This window comes from Anser brachyrhynchus (assembly GCF_964034855.1).
Source record: "Anser brachyrhynchus genome assembly, chromosome: 1".
NCBI lineage: Eukaryota > Metazoa > Chordata > Aves > Anseriformes > Anatidae > Anser > Anser brachyrhynchus.
Genome location: NC_137694.1, coordinates 84,257,943 through 84,270,940, shown reverse-complemented (window position 1 = coordinate 84,270,940; position 12,998 = coordinate 84,257,943). Strand labels below are relative to the sequence as shown.

Here is a 12,998-nt window from a genome sequence, read left to right as displayed (position 1 = left end):
ATAATAAATTAAGGTTCTTGGCCCATGATAGTATTAAAAAATAAATAAATAAAATAAAAAATAAAATCACTTGGAATTTAAAATAAATCCCTGACCTCATTGTGGATTTAGGCCTTGACCCAGAAGTAGTTAACAAGTAGAAAATTCAAAGCATGCACTGATTTCAGTGAGGTCATCAAAGCTATGTATATGTTGAGTCCTGGCCTTACCATGAAGATGGAGATCATTATTAACATAGGCTTTCTGATGTTTACCTTAGGAATTTTCTCACAAGATTGCTCATTAATTTCAGTGAAATCAAATATTAATTTTATGAGTACAGGGCTCACAGTCTTGCCAGAGTGATTTAGAAATGCACATCTACTGATCTCTGTACATCAGACATCATGGGTCTGAAGTATGATATTTCTTTTCCTTGACTTCATACGTAATTTAGATTAACAAATTCCAGATGGTTTAGAGATTTCAGTAGCTACAAGTTCAATAAATTATTTCTCTCTTGAAAGAAAGACTCCATGCTTTTTCAGTTCTTCTTGCATTTTACTCAGTTTACTCAGTTTAACTTCTTTTATTCATTTAATTCCTTAAAATACGCTTTCCCTCACATCAATGAGAGCACACCTTGAAGTAGTGAGAATGGACTTAATGAATGTCTGATGCAATTTTCAGTCCTTGCAGGAAATTCTGTGCAATATTTCCTGAAATAGCTTAATATTCTGATCATCAGTTTAAGAATCTGGAGGTTATTTAAAGGTTACACGTTATTCTTTGAAAAACAAAAGTTAATGTTTGAGCCACTGATAATATGACATTTTTATATACTGACCTCTGTAAGGCACACAGCAAATATTCTAGCTTTGCCCCCAAAATCAATCAGGCAGTTATTTTCCTTTTTTTTTTTCCTGAAAAATAATCTTCGATAATAAGTTAAATTCTCCAGTTCATTTTTGCAATAATGTGTATGCAGAAAGTGTCAGATTTCCTTGGGCGTTACTTTTCTCTGTTTAGCTGTGTTGCATAATCAGGAAGGAAGCAGTGGATGCATTTTTATAACAAGCTATGTCAAGGAGTGATCTGTCATTTGCACAAGCCACAGTGTTCTTAGTCTTGTTAGTAAAAATTTTGGCTTTACCATGGATGAGTATTATGTTTTGTTCATATATCATTGAATGAAGTTTATTTTAAGGTTGCTTCAATGCTAATATTATTTGATTGTAAAAATAGCATATGCTTAAAGCTCAAATACTTCAACAGATAAGGTGTACTAGGTTATCATGAGTTTGCTGCAAGTGCCAGGAAAAAGCTGAGTTAGGTTAGTGAATTTAATTGTAACATTGTAACATCTGGGTTTAAAATCCAATTATATAGATCTTTTTGTTACTTCCTTCTAATCGACAAAATAAATGTTTCCATAATATAACTTAAAAACTCATTTATGGAGCTATTAAAATCTTCTTTAAATAAATAACAGAAGCATTTTGGTAGAAAATCAGTCAGGAATATAGGTTTAGATGTCTCTAGACTGCCATAGACTGTATTTTCTCCCTGTGGTTTGCTTGCTTAGGTCTCACATTAGGCAGGAGTCTCAGGATGGAGCAACACTGCTTGCCACAGTGATTGATGAATGATTGCATAGCTCTAATGGGACAAATAGAAAGAAGAAATGAAAGGGTGGAAAGTCATCCCATCATGCCTAGTTAGAACAGTACCCTGTACACTAATGTTACACTTTATGGTTATTTATCCCCTGGCACTGTTTAACACCACCAATTTTGAAGATAAATGTAGTAAAAGCATTTTTATCCTGCTGCTATGAAAATGTGCTTTTAATAGATTTAGGTTTTCTCGGGTCATAAGAAAGAAACAAAGATTTTGCAGCTTTCTAAAGGACCGTATTACATACAGAGTTTAAAATGTCATAAAGCAGCTTGAAAGACTATGGGGAGTCTGTGCAGTAATTGGAAAAATGTTTCCTACTAATGTTTGGATTGCATTAGTGTGAGCCGTTGGCATACATTTCATGACAATAAACATGTCTGCTTAATTGTAATTATAGCTTACAAAAAGGCTTAAAGAAAAAGGAAGTGAGAAAGGTACTTTGGTGAATATGGGTAATGACATTTTAATGCACTTAAGGCACAAGACAGCACTTCTAAATACCAACTCTACCTTCCATGCACTGCTAATAGACCAGCTCTACAGTTTTATTTAATAAAATTTATCAAGTCTGGGGAATTTGTTAGGATCCCTCTGTACAACTCACTGTCAGCACAGATTAACAACTGGCATGGTTGTCATCCTGTGTCTTTTAGATTAAATTCCTGTTAACAATGAAAGCAGATTCTGATCACTATTCAGTGCTGAGCCGTACCAGATTCTTGCTTGTGTTGTTGTCTATGTGCGCCCACTCCTGTAGTAAGTTTGAATTCTCACAGCAAGAGACAGAAGAATCAGAATCCCCCATCTTTTGAAATTTCACTTGACAAGAAAAATACAAGTTTAGATCTAGGAACTGTAACTCATACCTCCACTGTAGCTCACTGTGAATGCAAAGCTGAGCTTCTCTGCACAGCTTTGGACATTGTGAAAATACCTGACCTCTTCATGTATTTAGAATTCCAGTTTTAGGCAACTTTAGATCAACTGAAATTACAAAGATTAAATTCTGAATCATAAGTATTCAGGAAATCTTCTAAATATTTAGGTATTTATGATCCTGTTGTCACATGCTTACTGAAGGATTAACAAACAAATTTAGAACTGGAATTGTTTCTTGTTAGGATCAGAATAGTTTATGGCTGATTAATATTCAATCAAATGCATATATAGTTCCATATATATCAGGAGCTCTTTAATTACAGTAGTATACCAACAAAATACCTAACTTATTTCAAGTCCCATTTATTTTAAGTCCTATTGATATAGTTTTGAGATGTAGATGACTCTCTAGGGTCCTAAATGTCCTTTTGCATTGCTTTGGATACTACTGAATCCAAGCTCCAGTCTGGAGTTCGGTTGGATACCTGTTCTTTGACAGATCTCTGGAGGTGGTAATACAGTGGAATCTTTGCCAATGACTAAAGGACTTTTCAAGGAAGAGCAGCAAAACTGGACAAAGGAATTGTTTACATCTCCATCAACAGTCTTTCAGATGTTTCTTTGGTGTTTATAACACTGTACTTTCCTTTACTGTATTATGTTAAGACTTTTGCTGAAAGAGGAACTTTTTCATGATATGAAGCCCTTCTGGTCACAGCTTTCAGTGATATACCACATATCATGTTCAACCATTTGGAGAGCTATGTTCTTCAGAGTGTATCCTGTGGGGGGACCAGTAAGTTGCAGGGAGTGGTTGAATGCAACATGAATCCTTTTCTGCATCAGAAAGACACTAAGAGAACAGATCAATAAAGATATGGCTACAGATGGGACATATATCTAGCAGAGGACACCTATGGATGCCAGAAGGCAATCGCTGACTCCCCTTCAGCAGCTGGTCAACACCATGCTGTCTATCCCCTCTGAAAGAACCCCTCCAAGAGGCAAGGGACTTTGCCCTTGACCTTGGTAACCGGTGCCGTTCCTCAAAAGTGGAAATAACGCCTTAGAGACCTGATACTCCTGTACACATCTGAAGCTTAGTATTAGTGATTATATGCTGTTCAAGACACTAGGAAATAAAGGTGATAGTGGACACAGTTAAGTGGTGTGTTGTGAAACACATCAGGAACCACTACACTGTCTCTTCTATTGAATACTTGCATGTATAAATATACACGTCAGTGGCTCAAAGAAGATTTTCACCAAAAGGAATATCAGTGTAGTACTAGCTTCAGAATAAGCATTTAATCCAAGTAGAATTTTACTCCACAAGTATCACCTTTGAATTACCAATGGCATCTTCAAAGCAATTTGTGCAGGAAAGTTGTTTATGGTTTGACAGAATCATTTATTTCCCATTTAATCTTCACTTTTATCTCACTGAACATGTTAGTACTGCTCAAGACGAGTATGTTTTACTTTTTCTGGTTTTAATATTTTTGTAGATAACATTAATGGATAGAGACTGAAGTTTCTGGAAATAAGTCAGATAATTCCACTTTGTATTTGTTCTTCCTCCAACTTCTTTCTTGAACCTATTGTCAAAATCTTGGAAGAAAAGCTGAATTCCATTTATTTATCCTCTACAGGCCAAGCTCTACAGCAAATAATCACTGTCTGGCTGACTTTAGTGAGCATCCATGTCAATTCGTCCAATGCTTTTCATGTACTATAAAGTCTTTTTAAGGCATCTGGGACCTAAGTATGGGTGTACTAATACCAGTATCTGAGACAAACTACTAAGAAATCATATGAGAAAAAAAACCACTTGATATATTCCATATAAAAACCGCTTGAATCATTGAGACATGAGTTCCCAAAAGGGAGGAGAAAATCAGGAAGGGAGTTCCCACAGCAAATCTAGGAAATAATCCCTCCCCACCCAAGAAAATCCCTTGCAATAGTCATATTTGTTTGGAAGCATTCACCAACATCATAAAACCCAGTAAACCCAACCTCCATATTTCAAGTAAATGGAAATATTTTACATCCTACATGACCACTTCAGGAAGTTTCTAGAAAACACTGTATGCATGAGTTATTAATCTACAGGATTCATAGCTTGGTTCTTTTTCCTAATATTCATTGGAAATCAGACACCATGGGGGTAGACAGGTAATACTTGAATGTAAAGAGAGGTTGCTATCCTTGTATAACTCAGGACTTCAGTTTGGTGTCATCTCTTCATGTATCATATTTCAGTTGCAGGGTAAAATGGTTAAAATGTCTTTATTGTTGGCATCAAAGGATGAATGAAACTCTTCCACAGAAACGTGCAGAAAGAACTCTGTATGCTGACATTAGCCTTCAATCAGAGCCTCCAAAACACTATCTCTATGTATGGGTTTCAGTTAAATATTCATCTTACCCCTGTTTATGTGAAGCTGAACAGACTGCACTTGAATATTTAGGCCACGCTTTTTCTGAGAACTTCATTCATAATGATTATATGTTCTTCTTGACTGGCAGTTTGTGGTAGGGCAATTCATTAAGGTTAATTGAATTCTGAAGGGAGCAAAAAATAAATAAAATAAATAAATAATTCCTTGGACATGAATGTGAATTACTGAGAACTACTGTAACGTACAGGCTTGTAATCTTCAGAGTATACAATAATATACTATTTTTTAAAACAAGAAAGGTAATTTCAAGTTTGAAATAACAAAGTTAAAAATCACTGCAGAATCAAAAATAGCACCTTTTTCTTCCTCATTAGCAGTCATGATTGTTTAATCGATAGTGGGCATGAGAAGTGACACAAAAACCTGCATCGCTACAGAAGCAGACAGGATATTGACATTTAAACAAATGCTTTAAATACTGTGTTTACTCTTCTAGTTTTAATATTAAAACCAGGTGGAAGAGCTTGTCTTTATTAGTCATATTAATCCTGTATTAACAACAAACTTAGAGTGGTTATTTTTTGTTATTTTCTATATGAAAGATAATCAGTGAAACCTGTGAAATCCTCATTTTCTTTCAAAAGATTGATTGAAATCTCTGTAACATTTGGGACTCTGGGAGATGTTTCTATTGATCTCAGTTGCCATGAGCATGGATAATGGCCAAAGTAACCCAAAGAAAGTCACCTGCCATGATCTCTTCATCCTAATGATTCACGTCTGAAACTTTTCAGTAGCAGTTTTGAATTTTTCAGGAAGGAGTTACATTGCATGGAAACTTGAAAGTGTAGCCTGTTGAGTTATGCCATTTAGCTTTCAGTTGTGTAGTTTGGGCTCTGTTACAGCAGCAGCTCTGGCAGAGTGAATGTCACCATGGCCTAGCTGAAAGGCAGTATACATGGCTTCCCTGATGGGTTTCTGCTGGAGCAGACCACCATAGCACCACCCAATGGAAACTGCTCCATTTTGATGAGGATGCTTTTGCAGATGATGAGCCACAGGAACAATAGTTAATCAAGTTTCTCTGTAGTTCAGGTACTTAATAATAAGGCAGCTGTGGGACACAGCTGTTAGTCATAGAGGTGATTCACAGTCTTCTCCCTATTCTGGAAGGAGTGCTGGGCTACTGTGATACAGGAGCCTGTCTTGTCTCTGTCCTTCCCTTTCTGCTTTTTCTTTCTGCTATTCCTGAGGAAGCGTACGTTGGAGTACTTTCAGCTGATGAGACTGAGTGTTCTTGTTGCAAACCAGGCTGAAAGATGGGATAATTCCTTCGAACAGAGAAAATGGAACATTTGTCAATGGCTATATCTATTCCCAAGGCATTGTTGGAGGCAAACCCAAGAGCAACAGTGTCCCTGCATCTGTGAGAACCTTGACGGTAGGCAGTGGCTACTCTTGTTTGTATGTGGACCCCCAACCTACAAACTTGCTTTCAAGTGAGCTCCTTGGGGCAAGCACTTTGTGCAACTGGTGTACTGGAACATCTCCTTGGTGATTCCTCACCTACTGCAGGTGGGTAAGGTGCCAAGTTTCAGTGCTGCTGAGCATTCTCAAACACCAATATTTAGGTATATGAAGGAATTTAATGTGAAATATAAGTGTTAATGGACAAGAGAGGTCAATAATTAGTTGTGCTGGTGTTTCAAGTATCTGTCTTTTTTTGATGAAGGACCTAAAGTCCCTTCATAGATTAACCATTATCAGTTTTCTCACAGGCTTTTCTTTGTTTGGCCCTAACTTTCTATTTTCCTCCTCCTTCTAATTTTTGTTTAATTTTGATTAAAACTGTGCAAGACCCTGGATTTGGAAGCACAGGAGTCATCCTGTTGATATCAGTACAGCTGATACAGACCTGAAAACTATTTAATGTGTAGCTAATAATATAATATTTTTGCAGTATAATTAGCCTTCAATGGGATTGGGCAACTACCAGTGTTGCATTTTGTGATTCTCTGTGACTTACTGAAATACTAAGTTTGCATAAGCATGTTTGTGGTGACATCAACGTGTTTTTGTCCTTTCTTTTCTGTCTCATAAAAAATATGGATTTTTGACTTATCTTTATGCTACGTTAATATCCTTGAAAGTGTGTATGGCCTTAGAGAAGGACATACTGACAAAAATTATGTTCTGCCTATGCAATCTGAGCTAAAGGTATTTTAATAGGTATGATTTATTATGAGGAGCTTTTTGGCATTGGTGGTTTGGAAGTGTGTGATTCACTGAGCATTTTATCTATTTTATGAAGATGTTGGGGGAGTATTTTTTCTTCTCTAACATCAATTGCACTGAACGTGGCTTTACCCAACTTGAGACACCTAGATTTGCAAGAGTACATGTTAATTTATGTGAATAAACAGAATGGAAGTAATTTTAAATCTCTATTTGTAAAATTGCCATGTTCAACAGAACGCATATTTTAGCTGAACACTGGAAAAATAATTAAACAGAAGGGAAAGAAAAGAAAATACTTCTAGAATCACTTCGGTCTCTCTCTTTTTTTTTTTTCTTTAGCCATTTTCAAGTTTTTCTACATGTGACTTTTATCACTCTAAACTCTTGAGCTGCTGTAAGGCCAAGTTTTGCACTAAAGAGCTCCCTCGGTGACAAAGTAAGGGCGTGGGGGGAGGGGCGGTGAGTTGACTGGGTTGTTTCATGCGAACATGTACAGTTACTCTTTTTAGTTCTTGTTATGTTCTTGGTGTAAAGCTTGCAGAAAAGTATCAGTCCTTAAGTTATAATTAGTCTATTGGGTATGAATAGGGCCAACAATAACAACCTGAAGGCTAAAAAGGGAGTATCTTCTGTGACAGTGACCTCTCCTTCAGTGTTTAATTAGGTACGCCACCTAACATGGCGATGTGGGCAAAACAGTCTCAGTCCTGTGACATTCTGCTTACTTTACTGCTCCTTAAAGCAAACTTTTAATGATCTATCTGGGTGTCAATAGAAAAAACAAACAAACAAAAAAACAAAACAAAACCATAAACCCTTCAGCAACAAGGCAAACACCTCTCTTCCCCCTCCTGCCAGGCCCTGCCATGGGCCCCGTGGCCTGCCCAGGCCCCAGCCCTGTCAGGTGATGGGGAGCTGACTGTGGAGGTTTCCTTCCGTTGGTCCTGCTGGCTGGTAAGTGCCAGCAGCTTTCCTTTTCTTCCTTTCCATTGCTGAGCTAACTCTGATAGCGTCTTCACAAAACCTGAGTGATCATTTTGTGGTTGGGGAGAAGCATTCCTGGCAGTTGTTATTTTTGTGGGGAACGTGATAGAAAACTGAGAAGTGTACCAAACAAAGCAGGAGCAGCTTTGGAGTCCCTTTGAGATACGGTAGTGAGAGGCTGAAGGCAACAAGGCCACCACATCCACAAAGGTTTTACCAAGGCATGCAGAAGGAAAGTAGTCACAATGCACATTTAGCCATGGAAATCTCAGTGGTTGCCAGCTAATAAATATTTATAGGCAAGTGTTTCTGCCATGATTATTTTTATTTTAAAACAAAGATATCTGTGTGAAATTGAAATTTAATGTTTCACCTGACTTGCTTGCAGTGCAGGGAAAAATGCAATTCTGACCTATTTAGATGATGAATTGCATCTACTTAAAGGATGATTATAATTAGTTGAATAAACATCTAGAAAGTAATGAGCTGTAAAGATACTACTATCCAACTTTCATGTATAGTGATGAAAGTAATGGAAATCATTGGTGTGCTGATTTACCAACTAAAATAATGGCTGTATGTGTTTGTAATGGCTGTATATCACATTAAAATGTGATAAAATACCTGTGTTTTGAAGATGCTTGTGTGTAAATTTGTGACAAGTTAGTCCAACCAATTATAAATTACAAATTGATTATTTTTTTTAAGTTCTTTGTAAACAGTGTCTTTCTTTCACTCTGAGTTTTTGAATATGCATTTCTGACTGCATCAAACATTAACTTAATCAACTTGAATTTTTCTCATCATAGTCTAATTGAGAAGCAGTGCTTACCTTCAAAAGAAATCATTTCAGTCTGTCTATAAAAGTGCTGCTCTAGGATTTGAAGGTAGCTCTGAGAGATGAAGATTAAGCCTTGTTTTCTGTAGGCCTCTGGGGTTTGGTCTTTTGAGCTGTTGATGTACTTACTGCACCAGCAGTCAGTACTGCACCTCTCTGTGGATGTGTCCTTACACCAAGATGATGATTACACTGTATTAAATGTAAGTGTAAATACTGTTTACTTGTTATTATGTGTGTAGAGGTATATTTCTTATAAAACCTCGTTATTAGGTTCATGCTGTTGTATATTCTAATTTTTATCTCATGCAAGGCTTTCTCTTACGTCTTTGATAAATGGCTTGTTCAGCACATAATTATTTAGACATTAGAAATGAAGCTGTTCAGAATTTACTGTACTTATGTCTCAGAAGAGTTTACAGATTCATGCATGTCATATACGTCCATATTTCTTAGGGAGGAATATTTAAAATATATAAAAATAGTATTGTGTAAGAAATGAAGAGACAAAAAGGGAATCATGACTTGACAAACGTGTTTCAAGAGAAGGTTTGGTTCTTGTATGAATCTAGCAATTGTTTTTGTTTCAAGTCAGGAGTTGGGCTTGTATAAAAACATTCACCAAGTGACATAAAACTGGTCTAAATAACAATTTTGTTGAATGACTAAAATGTCAGGTTTTAAACAGTTATAAGTCGTGACTGTCCATGTGCCAATACAAGCTAAATCAATACGACCTTCATCTGCATTAAATGAGAGGTATCACCTAGTGGCTCATGTTGGTCTAACAATGTGCTAGCTGATGTAACTTTTGTAAACAAGACCCATACTCTTTTGGGTCTAAAATGACAAGCAATATGTGGTAAGGAAAAAAGTACAGCCATTAATTTGGAGTTTACTTTTAGCCTTCAAAATAAGGTGCTTATACTTGATTATAGTAGTGTAAATATGGTATCAGGAGTGACTACCTATGCTGTGGTGGGATGAGAGAGAAATTTTGGAGGCAATACAAGCTGAGCTCCCATCTACCTGCCGTTTCTGCGTCCTGCCAGCATAACTCTTTCTTGGGTTGCTGTGTTCCAGACTAAGAAGATATTTAAGACTTTCAAAAGTAGTGTCTTTCTAAAGTTGTTTTGAAAAATGGGAAATCCTTCATCTTCATAGCTGTCTCTAGCTTTAGAGACAATCAGTCTCAGTGAGTAATCTCAGCTTTGGTTGTTCTTAAAACCTAATGTCTTTTTATGCTCTGCCTGTCTGTGTTTCCTGTGGGCCAAGAGGCCATCCTGCTTTGGGATCAATTAAGTCTTCCCTGAATTACTTGTATTTTTTCCAAAATAGCACAGGAAGGTCCACCTGCTGTATTCCAAAGGGGCAGTTTTCTAGCCCTTGGTTAGTCTACTTCCCCTTCAACATGAGCGGATCCTGCCATTACAGTGGAGCTTCCTTTTGAACCATCTATTTAAATTTTAACTGCTTTCTAGGGTGTTCCCCTGGGTGTTGTAGAGAAAACTTTAATCTCATGGCTGTGCTGAGAGGCATGAAGGAGGCCTCATGGTAGTTCCTTTTGACAGGGAAATAGATGCTGTCTCACAAAAGAAGTTTGAATTTTACTCCCAGAGTCTCCAATCAGTTCCTTCTTAGCCTGGCTAACAGATATGAGCAATGCGTTAAAAAATGATTTAAAAATAAAAACAAGAACCTAGTAGGAACTAGATTTGAGCTGGTACCATAGATCTTTTCAAAATCTATATTTTAAATCTGCCTGATAACTTTAGACACTAAATTTTTATTTCCATCTTGAAAATGCATTCACAAACTTATTTAAAGACTTCTCACTGAAAACTTACTGGGATGTCCCGGTTGTCCTTGCTTTCAATCCATAACCACTCCTTTAATGACACGGTAGCCTGCTGACAAGAAACACACAGTGGAAATGTGTTTCTCTAAATCAGTCAAAGGGAATAAGCCCAGAAAAAGAATGGAAGCCAAGTTCCCCAGATCAATAACTACTGTTGTATATCTGTCACCTCTGCTGGACAGCAGGAAATGTGGTTAAAACAGGTGGAGTTAGGGATACTTTTCCAAGTTTCACACTTTTAGTTACTTGAAAATACTTAATGGAATTTCTTGGAGCACCTGGCTAGTGATCTTGACTTTATTTATGTACTTTGAAAGTTACAGTAGACTTTGGCATTTTATTTTTTTTCCCTGTGTACATCTGTGGATTGATTTCTTCCAAAGGAACTGAAGTGACCTGCGTAAGAGGGGACAGGAAAATCGCTGCTGCTGTAGCTTCTGGAACAGCAAGCAAGTGCCCTGAGCACCAGGTTTCTGTCCTGCAGAAGGATGCGCTCCTGGAGAGCGCTGTACTCCTGAAGCAGCTGAGCACCGGTGGTGTGGTGCTGGCTCTGAATGTATGGCCAGGGAAGGCAGCAGGGAGAGGATGAAAGACTTTCATTACTGTACTTGGTGTGGCTTACCTAACTGGGCTGGACTTTTTAATTTTAAACATGCCTGTGATTTGTGCCACTCTTCGAGGTCACAGTACTCTAACAGTTGGTGAGTAGTAGGATACTTAAACCAATTAAAAGCAATTTGGGGAAGGGGGACAGGGGACAACAAAAAGTAAAATTGAAAGGTATTCACTCTTTCACAGTTACGTTGCTTAATGCAAACTGAGAATGTGCCTCTGGCGTTCTGTACCTCTCTTCACTCAACAGGAATAATTGTTTGGGAGAGGAAGCTAACTAGCAAAGGTGGGAGGACAGCAGTAGAGCATATTGGTTACTTAAAGATGACCTGCAAATCAGTTTGACATTTCTTGACAATACATGCTTAGTGGTTCCAGTAATAGCCATGCTTTCAGCACATTATTATCCAGCCCTGCCTGGATCACTGCTTCTGCTCATAGACTGACGTCACGTCAGCTCTGCTGGACCATGAAGCAGGCTAATAGGTAAGTGTCTTTCACTGAATGACAGAGTTTGACAATGCATTTACTTTTAACTGAGTGAAATATTTCTAAAAAGCTTTTTGAGCATAAAGGTACTTCATGGAAAACTCAGAGGTTTTATTTTTTGGCTATCTTGTGAAGGCTTAAATACCTGCCTCTCATGTCTGTGGCCTGCCTAACAAGGAGCAGATTAGCAGGAACTTAATTAAAGTCATATAACTTACAGCTAGAAAAGAAGATATCTTTGGAACTTGCCTGCTATTGGGATGCCTTAGAAGGGAAAGGGGAGTGAGCTTTGTGTGAAGAGGATAAGACTTTTCAGTACAGTAGGATCAATTTAAACTATTCAGAATGAGTCTGAGAATCTTCTCAGCCAGCTACATATGAAAACGTTTCCAAGAAAGATGAATTATGTAGAAGAAAACAGTAAGATGATCTCAGAAACAGGATTTTGAAGTAGAGTGAGGTAGCTAGACTGTTTAATCCTGAGATGAGATATGCCAGGTGCCAGCTGTCTTTGAATATGCAGACAGACCTAAATAAACTCTTCTCTGTGACACCATGGAAGACTTCTTTAAACATCTGGAGAATCTTTCCAGTGATAGAGGTGACAAAGCAGGAGTCGGCGTAGCCTTTTTATTAATATCTTCTATCTGCTTATAGTTCACTTTCTCTATCAACACCTATTGGAATGTGCTGTGCCATGAGCAAAAACTGCATCCACTTTCTTTGAAAGTGACTTGTCTGTCTTTTTAAACCTTTGAAATAGGACAAACTGTGCATCTGGATTATTAGCAAATACACTGTCACAAATGAAGTCTGTATTTGAAAAAGTAATATTTTAAATCCTAATGCTGGTAAGAACTATCATTTTAGACTCACAATGGGGGTTTTACATCTGCACACACAAATCCACATTCCTAGAAGAAATAATAGTCTCACTTAAAGTCGCTAGTCAAGTAAACAGCGGTGAGATTGGTATAAGCCATAGGACCAGCTCTTTATGGAGAGAAATACATTATTTGGTAGAGAAGAATGTTAA

At 37.4% G+C, this 12,998-nt stretch overlaps 1 protein-coding gene across 2 annotated transcripts in view; it reads left to right on the top strand.

The window, feature by feature from the left end:
* The first annotated feature begins 6,019 nt into the window (after positions 1-6,019).
* ROBO1 (roundabout guidance receptor 1) overlaps positions 6,020-12,998 on the top strand; it is a 702,920-nt gene continuing 695,941 nt past the window's right edge. Inside the window, exon 1 of one of the 2 annotated variants that reach the window (XM_080587354.1) lies at positions 6,020-6,384. The gene's annotated coding sequence lies outside the window, so the exon portion shown is untranslated. The remainder of the gene's footprint in view (positions 6,385-12,998) is intronic. The other variant, XM_080587355.1, reaches the window with a different exon arrangement.